Below are 19,659 nucleotides of genomic sequence, written 5' to 3'. Positions count from 1 at the left end.
GCATGGTGGCGCATGCCTGTATTCCCAGCTACTCGGGAGGCTGAGGCAGGAGGCTCGCTTGAGCCCAGGAGTTTGAGGTTGCTGTGAGCTAGGCTGATGCCACAGCACTCTAGCCTGGGCAACAGAGCCAGATTCTGCCTCCAAAAAAAAAAAAAAAAAATTTCAGCGGGGGGATGGGGGGGAATAAAAATTTCAACTGGCCACACAACACTGGAAAAAAAAATCCACCTTTACATATAAAAAGTTTCTGCTGAACAAACATGCTCAAATACTCAGATCATCCAAGCTAAGAAACAATATGTCTAGTTTGGAAAAGGCTTATGCTAGTTTCTCAACCAGTCCAAAAGGGCACTCTGATGCACTGCAAGTTGGTATGCATGTGTCAATATTTTGAGTTTCCTCACTCCTCTTTCTCAATTTCTGACCACAAACTGGTAACTTCATCAGATGACTAGCCAGCATAAATGCACATGAAGAAATGAGCCACCCTACCCTTTTCAAAGTTAGCAAGCAGAGGGGCTGCCCAAGTCTAGAAAACAGATTCCAGTGTTTTAAAAGGGTAATTAACTTTAAAAATACAACTTAAAAATGAGCTAGTTCAAAACAATTATACCAAAATAATCAGTCCTATAGTAAAAGATATCTAGAGCCAACTTCATTTTTAACTCTACCACAAATGAGTTTTTCATTACTTTCATTTTAAATCACTTTGAACTCTTTTTAACCCAAGTTTTTCTTCTCATCTTCAAATCAGTCATCGTTTCTTCATTTAGGCAACAACTGTTAATTTTTTAAATGAATGCACCCTTTGACAAAACACACCATTAATACAGGTACCAAAATATACAATGTACAAATAAAATATAGTTTAGAGATGATCATTCTGATGGCCAGGTAACAGTGGGGTTAAAAAAAAAAAAGGCTACCTACTCAAGGGGGAAGGAAAGGAAACAAATCTCCCATTTATCTCATCCTGCTAATTAATCACCTGGAAGCACTCATTTCTCTTCCACATAAAAGACATGAATTTTAGTGGCAATTCTTGCATATTCAGCAAGTGGTTCTTTTAAAAAAGTATTAACCCTCCTCGAAAACAAAGACACAAAATATGAAATAAGTGAATCAACCATTCTACACACTGGCATCACTCATTCGGACAGACAATAGGATGTGTCGTCAAGATAGGAAGTATTCCCCCATGTTTACATATTGCCGAAGCAATTTCAAGAAGTAACCATCTGATTCAGCCAGCTTCTCCTACAGTCCCTTCTGTAGTCAATGGCTTTCAAATAGAAAGATTCCCTAGTCTTTTTTTTTTTTTCTAAAAATTAGCCAGGCACGGTGGTGGTGCATGCCTGTAGTTCTAGCTACTCAGGAGGTTGAGCCAGGAGGATCTGTTTTTTTTTTGTTTTTTTTTTTTTGAGACAGAGTCTTACTCTGTTGCACAGGCTAGAGCGCTGTGGCGTCAGCCCAGTTCATAGCAACCTCAAACTCCTGGGCCCAAGCAATCCTCCTGCCTCAGCCTCCTGAGCAGCTGGGACTATAGGCATGCGCCACCATGCCCAGCCAATTTCCTTCTATTTTTAGTAGAGACGGGGTCTCACTCCCGCTCAAGCTGATCTCGAACTCCTGACCTCGAGCGATCCTCCCACCTCAGCCTCCCAGAGTGCTAGGATTACAGGCGTGAGCCAATTCCCTAGTCTTTAGTGGTGTCCCCACAGGTAAGCTCTGCTTTAAGAACTTGAAAGAATTACAGTAAGACACCTGTAAAATGGGTAGTAACATTTGTTGTTCAGAAATTATTTTGAACCAATTTTTCAGGAATAATTTTCTCAAAAGGACATGTTTAAAAGTTTTCCCTGTTAATTAGACAATTAATTAATTAAAGCTCTAAATTATACCCAGCTATTTTGCCACAGGATTTAAAACAAAACATGAAAATGTAATCTATGTAATTATACAACAAAGTATTAATGCCTTAAGGAAAAGATTTATATGTATTTCCTACATCTTATTATAATCCATCACCCAGTATACAGTATCAAGCAAAAAATTAGGTGCTTGAATATGTGCTGATGAAATATTAATGGTGAAAATGTCTAATTACAATATTTGTCTTAACCCTTTTTCATGGATACCGAATTACTATCTACCACATAAAAATACTAACATATAATCTAAAGAACTAGAATGCCACTCTATAGACTGCAACCTGGCATAGAATGAGAGGAAATGCAGAGTAAGTACCATTCATTCAACAATTGCTAAAGGTCAGGTGCAGTGGCTCCTGCCTATAATCCTAGCACTCTGGAAGGCCAAGGCAGGAAGATCGCTTGAGCTCAGGAATTCGAGACCAGCCTGAGCAAGAGAGAAACCCGTCTCTACTAAAAATAGAAAAAATTAGCCGGGGGTGGTGGTGCACGCCTGTAGCAGTCCCAGCTTCTCGGAAGGCTGAGGGCAGGACGATCGCCTGAACCCAGGAGTTTGAGGTTGCTGTAAACTAGGCTGACGCTCCAGCACTTGCCTGGGCAACAAAGTGAGACTCTGCCTCAAAAAAAACAATTGCTAAGAATTACTTTCAACTTCTAGTTGCTTTGAAGAATATAAAGTTCAGAAAGACATGACCCTTGCCTTCCAGGAGCTTTTAAAGAAGTAAAAACCACCACCATTCCAAAAATGGAGTATGCGCTAGGCCTTGTGCTAAGGCCTATAACAAACAATGGTAACTTTCATGGGGAAGGGATTCTTAAGAAAACTACTATAAGAATCCAAAGTGTGGAAAGTCACTTCTACCTTGACTAGAGGAAGAAGTGAACAATGAAGGGTGATTTCACTGTAGTATTTGAGTTTGAAGAGACGGCATTTCAACAGACTGATCCAGAGGTAAACAAAAATGCCAAAGTGAGGCCCGGCACAGTGGCTCATGCCTGTAATCCTAGCACTCTGGGAAGCCGAGGCAGGCGGATCATTTGAGCTCAGGAGTTCGCGACCAGCCTGAGCAAGAGCGAGACCTCGTCTCTACTAAAAATAGAAAGAAATTGGCCAAACAACTAAAAATAGAAAAAATTAGTCGGGCATGGTGCCTGTAGTCCCAGCTACCTGGGAGGCTGAGGTAGGAGGATTGCTTGAGCCCAGGAGTTTGAGGTTGCTGTGAGCGGGCTGACGCCACAGCACTCTAGCCCAGGCAAGAGAGTGAGACTCTGTCTCAAAAAAAAAAGAAAAAAATGCCAAAGTGAAATGAGAACAGAAGAAAACTAGGGAAAGAAATGAGCCTAATGATGAAGGGTACAGCCTTTTTACTTATTCCTTTTATTTTACATCTTTACATGTAATGTCTTTACAAACACACTTATTATAAATAGCAAACGCTTACCTCTCTAAACATTTACCCAGCTTTTTAATATTTTTTCCAGAAACAGGGTTTCACCCTGTCACCCCAGGCTGGAGTGCAAGTGGCCCAATTATAACTCACTGCAGCCTCAAACTCCTGGGCTCAAGCCATCCTCATGCCTCAGCCTCCGGAGAAGCTAGGATTATAGGTGCATGCCACCACACCTGGCTAATATTTTAATTTTTTGTAGAGATGGGGTCTCACTATGTTGCTGAGGCTGGTCTCAAACTCCTGGCCTCAAGCAATCCTCCCACCTTGGCCTCCCAAAGTTCTGGGATTACAAGCATGATAGCACTTAAGGGATATACAAATCAGTGAGGTTTTTTTAAACTCCTTCTTTGCTTTACCCCTTCCTTTTATTCCCCCAAATAACTTATCATTATTCTGCAGTGTTTTCCTCTATGCTTATAATCCCTTACGGATGTCACAGGCACACATACAGTTTTTTGCAATAATTTCCCAATCTCCTAATTTTTTAAAAGATACACTGACTGCTTACAGAATACATGTTCAAAGAGGGCGAGAAAAAAACTGAAAAATATGGAAAAATACAAAAAAGCCCTATTGATGGCACATGCCAACATTTGTGTACATATATATCCAGTCTTTTTCTATGTACAGATATGTATTTGCAAATATTGTTTTTAAAAAAATGGAATCATGTTGTATATATTTTAGTACCCTCCTGTTTTCACTTAACATACAGCTGATCCTTGAACAACACAGGTTTGAAGTGCACAGATCTACTTATACATAGATTTCTTTTAATAAATATATTGGAAAATTTTTCGGAGATTTGCAACAATTTGAAAAAATTCAAGAGGAACCTCATAGCCTACAAATATCAAAAAAATTAAGAAAATGTTAGGTATGTCATGAATACATGATATCTGTAGATACTAGTCTATTTTATCATTTACTATCATAAAATACACACAAATCTATTTTAAAAAGTTAAAATTTGTCCAAACACGCACACACTTATAGACCATACATGGCGCCATTTGCAGTTGAAAGAAATGTAAACAAACATAAAGATGTAGTATTAAAGCATAACTGCATAAAACTCACCATAGTTTATACATTATACTATTGTAACAATTTCATAGCAACCTCCTGTTGCTATTACAGTGAATTCAAGTGTTGCAAGTAGCCACTTGAGTCCCTGTGAAATTGCAAATTGCAGTAAAAAGTGATCTTTCATAGGGTCTCAAGAATTTTTCATCCTGTTTAGTACAATACCATAATCCTTAAATAACACCATGGGACCCTTATGAAGTGCCACTAGTGATGCTAGGAGTGATCCCAAGAAGCAGAGAAAAGCTATGACATTACAAGAAAACGCTGAATTGCTTGATACATACCATAAATTCAGATCTGCAGCTGTGGTAACCCGCCATTTCAGACAAATGATTCATAAACTTACAGAATCAATAAATACAATACAGTGCTATAGATGTATTTTCTCTTTTTATAATTTTCTTAATATTTTATTTTCTCTAGCTTACTTTATTGTAAGAATACAATATACAATACATGTAACATACAAAATATGTGTTAATCAACTGTTTATGTTATCAGTAAGGCTTCCTGGTCAACAGTAGGCTATTAGTATTATAGTTAAGTTTCTGGGGAGTCAAAAAGTTATACTCAGACTTTTGACTGGGCAAGAGGGTTGGCACTCCTAACCCCCATGTTGTTCAAGGGTCAACTGTATCTTATCACCCAGTATTAACTGAAATCATCTCACTGGTTAACTAAATACATTTTAGATTAAAGTATGAGGGTATAAAGAAGGTAACTATTAATACAACTACATGTACCAGCTTATAGAAAAACTTTTTACAAAAAAAGATGATTCATTAACAAATTTACCTCTCTGAAGAACATTATATATAAATATATTTAAGAGGGAGAAAATAATCCATCAGATCCAAATATAGACAACTTCTAAGGTTCTGGCTTGCCCATTAGATCTAATTAGCAATTTAAAAAGCCTAGGGCCACTTCACACTCAAAAGGATGGCTATTATTTAAAAAAAAAAAAAAGGAAAATAACAAATGTTGGAAAAGATGTGGAGAATATGGAACACTTGGGCTTTGCTGGGAGGAATGTAAAATGGTGCAGCCACCATGTAAACAGTTTGGCAGTTCCTCATAAAGTTAAATGTAGGATTACCATATGATCCAGCAATTCCACTCCTATGTATATACCCAAAAGTACTGAAAGCAGGAACTCAAAGAGGTATTTGTACACCAATGTTCACAGCAGCATTATTCACAACAGCCAAAAGTTGGAAATAACCCAAGTGTTCATCAACAGATGAATGGATAAACAAAATGTGATATATCCATACAACATTATTCAGCCATAAAAAGGAGTGAAGTACCAATATATGCCACCACATGGAGGAACCTTGAAAGCATGCTAAGTGAAATAAGCCAGACACAAAAGGGCAAATACTGAGATTTGCCTTCTATGAGGTACCTGGAATAGGCAAATTCATAGAGAGAAAGTAGAATAGAGGTTACCAGGGGCTGAGGATAGGGCGGAATGAAGAGTTATTGCTTAATGGGTACAGAGTGTGTGAGGTAATAAAAAAGTTCTGGGAATGGGTAGTGGTGATGATTATTAAGACATTGCAAATGTACTTAATGTCAATAAACTATATACTTAAAATGGTTAAAATGGCAAATTTTATGTATATTTTACAATAAAAATTTTTAATGGTTAAAAACGGTAATGTTAAAATATAACAAAACATAATGTGGGTGCACACACACACACAACCTAGGGGTCCATTTTGCATTGTCAAACAGCTACATGATACTAACCAGGAAAATCACAATCTCCACTCTCACAATCACACTTTAATCCTAGTCCAGACTAAGGTCAAGGAAGATAGAAGAGTATCATTTATCCCATCATCTTCTCTAGTTAAAACTTTCTTCTAGGGCGGATGTGGTGGCTCACCTCTATAATCCTAGCATTCCGGGAGGCCAAAGCGGGAGGATCTCTTGAGGTCAGGAGTTCGAGACCAGCCTGAACAAGAGCAAGACCCCCGTTTCTACAAAAAATAGAAAAATTAGCCAGGCATAGTGGCACGCGCCTGTAGTCCCAGCTACCTGAGAGGCTGAGGCAGGAAGATCTCTTTAAACCCAGAGGTTTGAGGTTGCTCTGAGTTACCATGACGCCACTGCACTCTACTCAGGCAACAGAGCAAGACTCTGTCTCAAAACAAAACAAAAAAAAACAACTTTCTTCCATGTCTAAAACCTATGAACGTAGAAGGAAACAGCCAGCATGGCAAGAGCTACTTGAGCCAATGAGTCAGCAAGCTGCTAAAGCAGGCAAACAGCCTCAAGGAGCTAACAGTGAGAACCTAGAGCTCAGAAAATGCCCAATGGAGGGGAAAGATTAAGGTAACTGCTCCAACAGATGTCTTAAATTACAAAGTTCTGAGTTTGAATTCAGTAAGTATACCCTCTTTACCATAAGCATTTTTTTGTACGTGACAGCAGGAAGAACAAACTAAATCCACACGTGATTAACCTCTGAATCTCCACTCATTCGACTAATGTTTATTGTATAAGCAAGACAAGGTTTTAAGAACTGGTGACATATAAACAAGAATAAGATATGTCCCATCTTTAAGGAGCTTAAGTCTACTCAGACATAAGACATCTTACACAAAAAAATTCACCTCAATAAACATTACTTAGCACCAGATATTCCACATATTAAGCTGCAATCAGGGGCCAGCCACTGCGCTACAGTTTTCATATTCAAAAGTGATTAAGACACAGTACTCAAAGAAAAAAGGAGAACGGTAAACAAATACTTTAATAAAAGAAGGATCACAATAAATACATATAAAGTATACAGCGCACATTATCAAAAAAGAATATTTACACATTTAAGGTTAAATAAAAAGTCTTCTAAAGCCTAATATTATATTAAGTATTGGAATTTATGTTCAATGCTTTCACTGAAGAATACAGGCCTGGTCCATCAGCCTCCCAAATGGAAAATTTTTTCACAAATATCAATAAGCGAATTATTAAACATTGAGTAGGAAGCATTAATTTGAGTTTATAATCTAATGGGACAAGCTTACAAATAACTATACAATAAAGGCCATAAGAAAAACAAATACATTTTTCACCAAACTGATGCTTAAAAAAAAGAGAGGGGGTAAAAAAGGAGAAAAACAAAGGGTTCAGGAAGGAAAATAACTGAGTAAGAAGGAAAGAACAAGATCAGGAAACGATTGTTAGAAGATGATATTCAAAATGGCTCTTAAAAGAGGAACAGATGAAAGTGAGGAAATCATGTCAGCCTCTCCCCATTAGATAAGGTTCTTGCAGGCAGGAACTTGCCTTACTCTGCACCAAGGGCAGTAGCCTGTACATACTAGGTGCTTTAAAAAATGGCTTTTGAACTCCACTAAATATAGTAGGAGGAGGCCATGTGAGCAAGACACAAAGGCAAGAACTGTATGTATATACTCAGTCTGGTAGGCAATGGAGACCCTTGGGATATTTGAGCAAGAAAATAAGGCCAGCATATCCATCCTTAAATATTCTTGTTTCTTCACAAAATAGGATACATAAGAACCGATAACATCAGCCTGAGATGCAAGGGGTAGGAAAAGAAAAAAAAGAAAAAAAAAAAAAAAAAAAAAAAAAAGAACCCATATTTCCCTCCATAAAAGAAAGCTGGGTAGCTGGGGAACAAAGGGGAAGGCAGAATTACTCTGCACAGCACAACTTCCTGTATCCTTTAAATTTCTGTGACACATAGCACTTTGGTAGGCCAAGGCGGGAGAATCGCTTGAGGCCAGGAGTTCCAGACTAGCTCGGGCAACACAGTGAAACCCTGTCTCTACAAAAAATAATTTAAAAAAATTATCTGGGCATGGTATCATGTGCCTACAGTCCTAGCTACCTGGGAGGCTGAGACATGAGAATCCCTTGAGTCCAATAATTTGAGGCTGCAATGAGCTATGATCGCACCACTTCACTTCAGCCTGGGCAACAGAGCAAGACCCTGTCTCAAAAAAAAAAAAAAAGTGACATGTGACCATATTATTTATTCAAAAAATAAATATATGAAATTTAATTTTTAAGAATCTGCACATTAAGAAAGTGAATCTGGCAGTAATGTGGAGAATGCACTGGCATGGAAATAAATAAGAGAAAGAAGTTCAGTTCAGAAGTTCTAACAATAATCCAGGCAAATAATAATAAAGACCTGAACTAATCTGGAGACAGCAGAAAGTAGCTGAAAGCAGCTCAAAAATATAGTTGTCAATGCAATCTGACAAGTTACTGAATGTATGGAGTGATATAAGGGCCCATACCATGAATAGAATTCATTTAACTTTATTAAATTGTGTTTTTGTATTATAAAAGCAATATATTCAGAGAATTTGTATAGAAGAATATAAAAACAAAAATTATCCTTATTTCTACTGTTTAACAATCACTGCTAACATCTGCATATATTTTCTTCTTAAGTACAAGTTTTGGGTTTTTTTTTTTTAAACAGCTTTGAGATACAATTCACATGCCATACAATTCACCCACCAACGGTGTACAATTCAATGGTTTTTATGACTGACATTCAGAGTTGTATATCCATCTCCACAATTTTAGAACATTTTCATCACCCCAAAAAGAAATCCCTATCACTGTAACTGCCCATTCCCCGACTTCCCCCATCCCCTAATCTATTTTCTGTCTCTATGGATTTGCCTATTTTGGACATTTCATATTAATAGAATAATACAATATGGGGTCTTTTTTGCATGGCTTCTTTCACTTAGCATAATGTTTACAAGATTCATCCATATTGTAGTATATATCTGTTCATTCTTTGTATAACTGAATAATATTCCATTGTACAGTAGTCTCCCTTTATTCACAGAGGATATATTCCAAGACCCTCAGTGGATGCCTGAAACTGAGGATACTACCGAAACTTATACTGTTTATATTAATACTACGTTTTTTCCTATACATATCTATGATCGAGTTTAATTTATAAATTAGGCACAGTAAGAGATTAACAATAACTAGTAGTAGGCCAGGCGTGGTGGCTCATGCCTGTAATCCTAGCACTCTGGGAGGCCGAGGCAGGAGGATCACTTGAGGTCAGGAGTTTAAGACCAGCCTGAGCAAGAGTAAGATCCCTAAAAATAGAAAAAAATTAGCTGGGCAACTAAAAATAGAAAAAAAATTAGCTGGGCATGGTGGTATGCGCCTGTAGTCCCAGCTATTTGGGAGACTGAGGCAGGAGGATTGCTTGAGCACAGGAGGTTGAGGTTGCTATCTATGAGCTAGGATGACGCCACGGCTACCTGTGCAACAGAGCGACACTCTGTCTCAAAAAAAAAACAAACTAGTAATAAAATGTAATAAGTATACTGTAATAAAAGTTATATGAATGTGGTGTCTCTCTAGATATATCTTATTGCACTGTATCACCTATTCTTGGACCTCAGTTGATCACAGATAACAGAAACCATGGATAAGGAGGGACTACTGTATTAAATTTGGGGTCTTTTAAATGCAAGTTTAATCATTCCAGATACATAATTTTGTGTTCAGCATTTTCCATGTCATAAATGCTTCATATATGCCATATTAAATGAAAAGCATAGTGTCCCATCAAGTGGCTATACCACAGTTTACTTAATCATTTTACTATTGCTGGACATCTGAACTGTTCCTAGTTTCTTCTATTGTAAAAAACTTTCTTAAATACAAGTGGGAGCTCCTTTTGTTATAGCAAGTGTTATAGCGGGTGGTTCCGAGGACAAACCAAGCAGCACACAGAGAGTCGGAGAATCAAAGTTTATTTGCCGGCAGGCTCAGAGGGGGTCTTACCACCAAATTCTGAGCCCCATCTACCCGATTTTGCCCACTTTTATTAAGTTGGGGTGGTCCAAGGGGTGGGATACCAGGTGGCCAATGCCTGCCAAGCAATAGGTTAGTTGATGGGCCAGGTAATAGGTTAGTATTATGCTGATGCAGGTCATCCACGAGGGGTGGGGGTCTCAGGTGGCTGATGTGCCAAGTAATAGATGGGGTTTTTCCTTATCACTTTCTTTTTTCTTTTTTTTTTTTAATTTTTATTAATTATATTTTTCAACTCGCCACTGCTGGTTTGAAGGAGCTCGTTTCTGGATGACAACCTGGATCCAGGGAAATGCCTCTCCCAGAAACTCGAAGCTTCCAAATTAGATTTGCCACAGAGGGCAAGAGTTGTGTTCTTCCAGGGAAAAATCAGGATTTCATCTATCTCAAACCTAGGTAAAGGATAGATGTTAAAAGATATCCAAAGTTGAAACGGATGCCTCCGAATTACCCTGATTAAGAATGAAAGCCCTTAATTATAAAGACATATTAACCATTCACTAGCCAACTCCACAGAGATATCTACAGGGATGAAGGGAAATTCTTTGCCCAAATGTGATGGCTAGTATTACGTAGCTTGGAAGAAATCAGACCACTTACTCTCCACAGCAGGTTGGAGGAAAACAAAGAGGACTAAAGCCCTAAAGATGTACTTACTCTTGCTACTGGATGACAATAAATTAAATCCAGCAAGTAAAAAGAGAAGATGACACTGTACAACCCACAAGGATCCTCATAAGCAATTAGACATACTGGGTTCCTTTAAAACATTGTTATTACGTGCTGCTTCCCATTCGTTAACCGAAAATATAAACAAACTCTAAATCACAAAGATTTTTAAATTGTAAACTAGTTTTAGGACTGTTAATCCCCACCCAGTAAAATCCCTTAGAATCTGGTCTAAAAATAAAACTATGTGTCAAGTGTTCCTCAAAAAATACTATGTATACTGACTGGAATGTGATGACAATTAATACACTTTGTAAGTAATTTGCCAAAGCAACTTCAGACAGCCCAGGCCAAGACCAGTAACAAAGAAACAACACCCACTTGACATTTTCCTTGGTTAATCTGAGATTCTAGGAGTAATTTTAGAAGAAAGACAAACAGATATGAAGTACAAAAAGTCAACTTTTTGTTAACTAGCTAGAGCTACACTAGTAATTCTGGGAGAAACAAAGTAACAGACTGACTCAAACACTGTAAAATTAAAGATGAAACTATTAATATGTAATTAAGGAATTTTTATTCACAACTTTAAGATAAGAATAAAATACCCAGCCATTACTATCATGAGGATTACAGGCAAGATAATTTAGCCCTGTAACAGATGTGCCAACTGAATTATGACACAAGTATTATACTTTGAACCCAGTCAGATGAGCAATTAGGAATTCTACCTATGTATACACATACACACACCAAAAAATAAGACCTAGACTGTTCTTTATTGGAGCAGTCCACTCTCTCCCATCTTTGAGTGTAATTAAAAAAAAAAGAAAGAAAAAAAGAAAGAAAGAAGACCTAAACCCTGAACAACCTCATTCTAAATGAACCCAGCGTTCCCTGATTTTCCAAAAAATTTAGTCAAGGTGAGCCATTTTCCACTTAATAGTCATTTGCTTTGAAGAAATGACTTCCATGATCTACACAACTTAAAAAAAAAAAAAAAAAAAAACCTTTTCAAGTCAAAGTCTGATTTTGTGGTTTCCTAAACCCCCTCGCTGTCACATTAGTCTGCTGCCTTTTCAAAGGCAATATTTGAAATTCTCTTCTGTAAGTCAACATTAAGCCATGCTGTTTGGCTTACAAGCTCCTCCCAAGATCAAGATTATTATGTATGGCCTATTATGTTCCTAATATATAAGCAAAAGTACTCCCTTATGTAACATTCTTCTATTTTTAAGCAGTAGGTTACTAACAAAGTTTTATCTGAAATTTAAATGTATTAGAAGCATACATTTCCCTGGTGGTCTAGTGGCCAAGGGAAAAAAAAGAATCATACATTTACTACTAATAGACTATCTGAAATAGTTTACAGTTATTAATTATATTTTCCATTTCATAAATAATCTAGTGCTTCTAGAAAAGTAAAATTTAACTTCCAAGAAGTATGAAGTGTGTTTAAGAGCAAACAAATGGGATGTTTTAAACAAAAAGCAACTAGCCTCAGAGCAACTATAATACAATACTTGATGTTTAATCATTCTTCACTTCATCTTTTAGATACTTTTCATTATAAATAATCAGCTTAACCTGTTTCTCACTTTTCTTCTGCTAAACGAAATCTCATATGTTCAAATGTATTTCAGTCAAGCCTTCTAATTTGAAGGCACACGTTTTTTCAAGTATTGACAAAATTTTAACAAAACTAAGCAATTCCACTGTAATTTTTAATCGCAAACACCACATACCTAAAAGATAAGCTTTTAGAACAGAAACAGTAACAGGTTTATTTTCCAAGTATCCAGTGCTCAACTGGGTCAAATGTTTCTGTTGCATTTTAAACAGCTTAGCCCTTGAGTGATAAGGATAAAAACAAGCCAAAAGAATCTTGATGTTCTTCAGTGGTACATAATCATCACAACCCAAGAAAGATTCAGGAACTGCTAGCTGAAGTCTGTTAATATTGTAATAATCACCTTAGCATAAGCATTAATCCCACAATAACACAGCTATTTTAGGAAAATTATGTTCACAGAGCTAAAGACTTTGTAACAGAATTGGAATCCAGGGAATCAATCCAAAGAAACAGTTTACTATATAAAATACACTTATTAAACTAAAAATACTCACGTGCATTCTACGCTTTTTCAGTTGTCTATTTTATATAATCTATCTATTTCTCTAAGACTGGGGAGCATGGTTTATATTGTCAACAGCCATTTAAAATTCAGCATTAGTAGAATATACTACATTTATAAAGTTAACATTTTTGTGAGCAAATATAACTTTAGAAGAATCTTTTGCAAGAATCCCTAGGAATATGAGTTCAGTTCCTTCACCACTGTATAAGTGCAAAACATTTGATATAAAATGCTTCCTGTAGAATAATCCAAATTAAATCAACTAGTTCACACTATTAACAATAAAGACAGACCCTTCACAATCTAGGAACTTTTTAGACTCTGATCTCTCACCATTTCTTCCCTGTACCCCAGGCAATTTGCAGCTCTCCAAACTCATCGAAACTCCTGCCTGCCTCTACACCTTTGTACCAGCTGTTCCCTCAGTTCCTCCTCACCTGGCCAGCACTTACTCATCAGTCCTTCAAAACTTGGTCCAAAAGTCTCCACTGTACAAGCGTCCTCAACTCTCCCAAGAAAAACTAGCTGTCTCAATTCCCACAACACTTGGTAAGCCAATCCCTATCACACTGCATTGTTTTCAGGCCTTGGGAGCGCACAGAGCGCAGACCGTCTCTCCACTCAACCCACGGAGGGCCAGGCAGACAGAAATGCTCAACGAACGTGCGCTGAATTCATTCCTTACTTAGATTAAGTGACCCCCTAGAGCCCAGTCACATCTCAAGGAGACATGGGAGATCCCACCATTCTTCCCACCAGAGAACGAACACCAGAGGCACACCCAGAGCCCTGGAGAGAGAACAATGAATGAACACAGCCGCCTCGCCTCTCGTGATGTCTAAACTCTCTCTGGGCATCGACTGGCTCTGCAGAAGTCTTGGCAGCTGCAGAACTCGAGCGTCCCGGCGGCTCTCACTTCGCACAAAGATAGCTCTGGCTCTTCGTTCCAAAGCATCCCGAGGCCAATCCTCAGTACAAGCATCCCAAACCTTTCATTAGTAACCCACAGTCCCGAAACCCAAGGCGAGGCCCCTATGCCTTTGTGGTGGGGCACTGACCCATCTCCTCCTCTCTTCCCGATTCCTCTCGTTTTCCCTAAAAGGATGTCACTTGACTGAAGTACTCCGAGAGGGTGCAAGCCTGGGTCCCCCACTCCGCGGCTAGAGAGAACAGGAATTAGCCCATTTGCGTGACAACACAGAACAGGCAGCTCGGGGCGGATTTTCCCACTGCCAAAATATGAGGAATGCGCACTGGGCACAGGGGTGGCGCTGGCACGTTTCCACAGAACACAAGGAAACTTGAATGTGGATGTGGAAACTAGGCTCGCCGGCCATGACACGGAGCACCGGGGCCCCCGCCCAGCGCCACCCGAGGTGACAGCGGCCTGGCTCGCACTCCGCCCGGCAGCCGCAGAGCCACTCCACCAGCACCGCCCGGGCCCAGCCGCCGGCGACGCGGTCACCTCAGCCTCCGCGCCCGGCTCCCCCGGCAGCTACGACCCAGCCCTGCCGCGCCTACCTGAGGGAGCCGGAGCGCCCCAGTGTCCTGTCGTCCGGCGGCGGCGTCCGGTCCGCCCCTCCTCCCCGCGGCGGGTGAGGGAGCGGGAGGCGGTCACATTCGGCGCGTCCCCAGCCCAGGGGACGGAGCCCCGGGCAGCCCCCGCATCGTAGCACCTGCGCTCCGCGCCTCAGGGCACACGCCCCAAAGCCCGGCCAATTGGCCCTTTTCGGGGCCCAATGACAGCGACAGAGAAGTCTTCCCGCCTCACGACCGTCCTCTTACTCCCGCCATCTAAGATGGCGGCCCCGACGCCCGCGATGAAGATACTCTCAGGCGGCCTCGGCAAGCAAAGCCTCCACTCGGTGCTCCTCCTCCCGACCTGCGGCGCCACCGAGTCTCCGCTTCTGTGCGAGCTCTCCTAGCTGTCGACTTCAAACTTGGCTCGGGCATCCTTCGCTCTGGCCTGAACTCAGGCCCCGCCTCCAGGGGCGTGGCCTCGGGACCCTGGCGGCCGCCATTTCGGAGCCGAGGAGGCTGTCAGGGGAAACTGGCCGGCTTTCAGGAGGGGCAGTCGGTAACGGGGAAGAGTCGCAGTTCGGCCGCCTCTGGGGGGCCTGGGGCCTAGAGGGCGAGAGGAAGGCCTGCCTGCCAGCATCGCGAGGCTCAGAAATCACCAGACGTGCCCGAGAACGCACAACACACTAGTATCCTGTTTTCCTCTGTGGCGGGAGACACATCAGATGCCGAATCACGGCTCAGCCACTTGCCGGTTATGTGGGAAAGTCCCTGAACCTTTTTTTTCTTTTTTTTTTTGGCACAAGGTCTCGCTCTGTCGCCCAGGCTGCAATGCAGTGGCATGATCATAGCTCACTGCAGCCTCCAACTCCTGGCCTCAAGGGATCCTCCCGCCTCAGCCTCCCGATTAGCTGGGACTACAGGCGTGCGCCACTCGCGCCCTGCCTCCCTAAGCGTTTTTAAACCTCTGTTTCCTTCTCTGTAAATTGGGGTTCACTCCCCTATCGCATTGGTAAAAAGTTAAAAAGGCTGATAATATGCACTTTGGTTCAAAGTATATTGAAACCCATTGTGCCCTCATATATCGCTGACAGGACTGGATATCTGAAGGGCAATTTGGCATTATCTATTAACATTTTTAATGTATATACCCTTCCAGCAATCCCGCTTTTAGGCACTAATTCTAGAGAAATAAGCACACAAAAGCACAAAAAGGCATGTGCGAAGATATTGCCACACTGGGGAAAAAATGTGGATTAATAGGAAACTAGTTAAATGAATGGTGCCTCATGCATCCATCAAAGAATGAGGTAGATCTATGTACTGATATTTTTTTAATCCAATATGTTAAGTTTAAAATGAACATTTGCATATGGATGGTATCCTATTTATTCAAACACAAGCACACAAAATACCTCATACTCCTAACACCACGTGCACCATTTCTTTTAAGTATTTGATGAGAACCTATTATGTACCACACATTGTTCTAAATATCAACAGTAATCAAATTCCTGGTCTTTTTGTAATGAGAGACCAAAATAAAGTGTAAATAATACATTCAGGCAATAATAGGTGCAGTGTAAAGAAAAATGAAGCAAAGGCCGGTACGGTGGCTCACACCTGTAATCCTAGTACTCTGGGAGGCAGGAGAATCCCTTGAGGTCAGGAGTTCAAGACCGGACTGAGCAAAAGTGAGACCCCACTGTCTCTACAAAAAATAGAAAAATTGGCTAGACATGGTGGTACACGCCTGTAGTCCCAACTCCTTGGAAGGCTGAAGCAGGAGGATCACTTGAACCCAGGAGCTTGAGGTTGCAGTGGGCTATGATGATGCCACTGCACTCTAGCCAGGGTGACAGAGCAAGACCCTGTCTCAAAGAAAAAAAAATGAAGCAAAGGACATAATGACAGGAGTGTGTGGACCAACATGAAAATAAATGTAGGAAAAAGACCAGAGGGTGTGGAATATGGTGGGACCATAAGGGGGACTTTTTTTTAATGGGAATAATAACAATAACACCTACCTTATGGGATTAAGTGAGAGAAAAACCTAGAGAGCTCTTAGCACAGAGCCTGGGGGTTGAGTCTTCAGTATCTGGAGCCTAATTGCTTATGTTCAAATTTGGACCCATCCATTTCCTTATCTGTGACTTGGACAAGCCTTTTAAAACCTCTCAGTTCCTCAGTTTCCTCATCTATAAAGAAAATATGATGATACCCACCTCAGAGTTGTAAGGATTTCGTAAGTTTTAGATGTAAAGTGCTTGGAACAGTGCCTGGCTCATACTAAGCATTGTAGAAGTGTTAGCTGTAATTATTATAGCTATCTCTTATTGTTATCATCATTAGTACTTGAAGCAGAGCAATGAACCCACACCTGCTGACCCTCTAGCCATTCCTTCCTTCAGGCACCCCCAGCTGATATTTGCTCAGCACTTTACAGCTTAGAAATTGAAAGGATTCTGTGCCTCATTCTAACCTTTGAGCTGACCTGTAAGGATGGCTACTTCATTTTTTAAAAAATAATTTATTGAGGTGAAAGTCACATAACATGAAATTAACCATTTTAAAGTCAACATTTAGTAGCATTTAGTACATTCACAGTCTTGTGCAACCACCACCTCTAGTTCCAGAACATTTCTATTACTCCAAAGTAAAACCCCTTACCCATTAAGCAGTTTCTTCCCATCCCCTAAACCACTGGCAACCACCAATATGCACTGTCGCCATGGATCTATCTATTCTGGTTATTTCATATAAATGCTCTGGTACGGTATGTGACCTTTTGTGACTGATTTATTTCACTTAGCATAATGGTTGGCTCGCTGAAGGATCACTTGAGGCCAGGTGGTCCAGATCAGCCTGGGCAATATAGTGAGACCCTGTCTCTAAAAAAAAAAAAAAATAAAAAAGAAATTAGCTGGGCATGGTGGTGCATGTCTGTAGTCCTAGATACTTGTAAGGCTGAGGCAGGGGGATCCCTTGAGCCCAGGAGTTCAAGGCTGCAATGAGCTATGATCACACCACTGCACTCTAACCTAAGTGACAGTCTCTGGAAAAAAAAAAAAAAGTGTTTTCAAGGTTCATGCACATTGTAGCTTGTGTCAGTACTCCATTCCTTTTTGTGGCTGAATAATATGCTACTGTAAGTTTAAACCACATTTTGTTTATCTATTCATCTGTTGATGGACATTTGGGCTGTTTCCATCCTTTGGCTATTATGAAGAATGGTGCTAGGAACATGTGTTACATGGTGGGTTACATGTCCCTTACTTCCAAGACCTGGTTTGGTAGTAGGAGAGGTCAGGAGAACTAGAGTTATTAGGAATGGTCTCAGAAGAGGAATCAGGGGAAGGAATGGTCTAAAATAGTTGGAAGGAAGAATAGAATGGACACAATGATGTTAGATCAAATGGGAAGGAAAGAGTCACAGGTGGGGAAAAGGATGGGGGTTGGGGGAGGCTAACATGGAAACATTCCTGGGTGTTAGAATGTTCTATTTCTTAATTTAAGAGGTGGTTACATAGGTGTATATATATGTAAAAATTGGTGTATATACTTTTCTATACTTTTGTTACACTGCAATAAAAATTTATTTTGAAAAATGGACAGTAAGGTATTTAAGGCTGGCAAAAAGTGTACATATTTCAGATACAGGAAAGAAACAGCTGCCATTTATAGAGCCTTTTCATATATCGGGCATTTTTGTATAATCTCCAATACACAACCAATGAAAGGCCTCATCTTTAGATGAGGAGCCCTTCAGAGAGGTTAAGTAATTAATCCGAGGACACAGAGGTGGTAAGTGGTGGAGGGAAGAGTTATACCTGTTCATTTGTTCATTCCACATTCCGTTAATAAAAATTTCTGTAATACCTAATATATGCCAGGCCCTGTGTTAGTGCTGGTCCCATACAAGTAAAACAAATCAACGTGATAATTAGGATCGTGGTAAATCAAAGAAGGGAATGACTAGAGAATGATAGAATAAGGAGGGGGTGTGCCTTTAGATTCAATATCAAGGAAGGACTCTCTTAGGAGATGGCAATGAAGCTTGGCACTGAAGGACAAGAAAGAGCCAGAGGAAGAACATTCTAAGCAGTTAGAACAGGGTTGCAAGGACCATGAATTGGGGCAGGAATGCAGGCAGTGTGGTTAGAGCACAGAGAACTGGGGCAGGAGACGCTGAGGACAGAGGGTAGAGTCACATTTAGTCTGACTCCCACACCTTGGCCTTTCCATGCTATCCTGCCCCTCCAGCAAGTTTAATTTTAGTCACAGATGAGTTTGAAGTGTGGGCCCTGGGCTGGGCTGTGCTGGGAGAGGCAGAGCCGTATAAACAAACAGTTACCCTACCAGGTGTTGTGAATGAGCTGTCATGGACAGCTGTGGGAGGGCACCAAGAAGAGGGAGGGAGGGACTGGCTTTGCCATGGCGGGGGAGGAAAGCCTCCACAGAGACAACATTTTAACTGTCTTGAACAAGTCGGAATGTCCCCGACTGAGAAGAATGCAGGGCAGGAGGTGGGAACGGTATGGGCAAAGGCACAGAAGGGTAACTAACATGGTATGTTTGGGAAACAGCAAGCAGTTCTCTGGGCTTAGAGATTGCCTCCCTGAGGCAGAGAGCGTGCAAAGAATGAAGAGGAGGTCTGGAGGGGCAAAAGATGTCTGGCCCTGTGTCAATCCCCTTCAAGCCATAATGGGCAGTCCATGATGGGAGTGAGCGGCTAACTGCTGAGGTGGTAGCCACAGTATGCACTGTGGTGTCATTTGCAGGAAAGCCTAGTACAGTCATCTTGAAAGCAGTAAAAAACTAAGACTGTGGCTGGACACGGTGGCTCAGGCCTGTAATCCTAGCACTCTGAGAGACCGAGGTGGATGGATTCCTGGAGCTCAGGAGTTCAAGACCAACCTGAGCAAAAGTGAAACCCCATCTCTACAAAAAATAGAAAAATTAGCTGGGCATGGTGACACACACCTGTAGTTCCATCTATATGGGAGGCTGATGTGGGAGGAT

The 19,659-nt window shown here is 40.7% G+C and overlaps 1 protein-coding gene across 2 annotated transcripts in view; it reads right to left on the bottom strand.

Annotated features, from left to right (window-relative positions):
* Positions 1 to 15,028, bottom strand: part of RAF1 (Raf-1 proto-oncogene, serine/threonine kinase) — an 82,644-nt gene extending 67,616 nt beyond the window's left edge. For both annotated transcript variants that reach the window (XM_012655154.1, XM_012655156.1), the window contains exon 1: positions 14,641 to 15,028. The gene's annotated coding sequence lies outside the window, so the exon portion shown is untranslated. The remainder of the gene's footprint in view (positions 1 to 14,640) is intronic.
* Between the last annotated feature and the right edge of the window lie 4,631 nt (positions 15,029 to 19,659).

Source organism: Propithecus coquereli, unplaced genomic scaffold (genome assembly GCF_000956105.1).
Source record: "Propithecus coquereli isolate 6110/MARCELLA unplaced genomic scaffold, Pcoq_1.0 Scaffold461, whole genome shotgun sequence".
Classification (NCBI taxonomy): domain Eukaryota; kingdom Metazoa; phylum Chordata; class Mammalia; order Primates; family Indriidae; genus Propithecus; species Propithecus coquereli.
The sequence above is the reverse complement of the archived record's forward strand: the minus strand, read 5'-3'. Positions and strand labels throughout refer to the sequence as shown.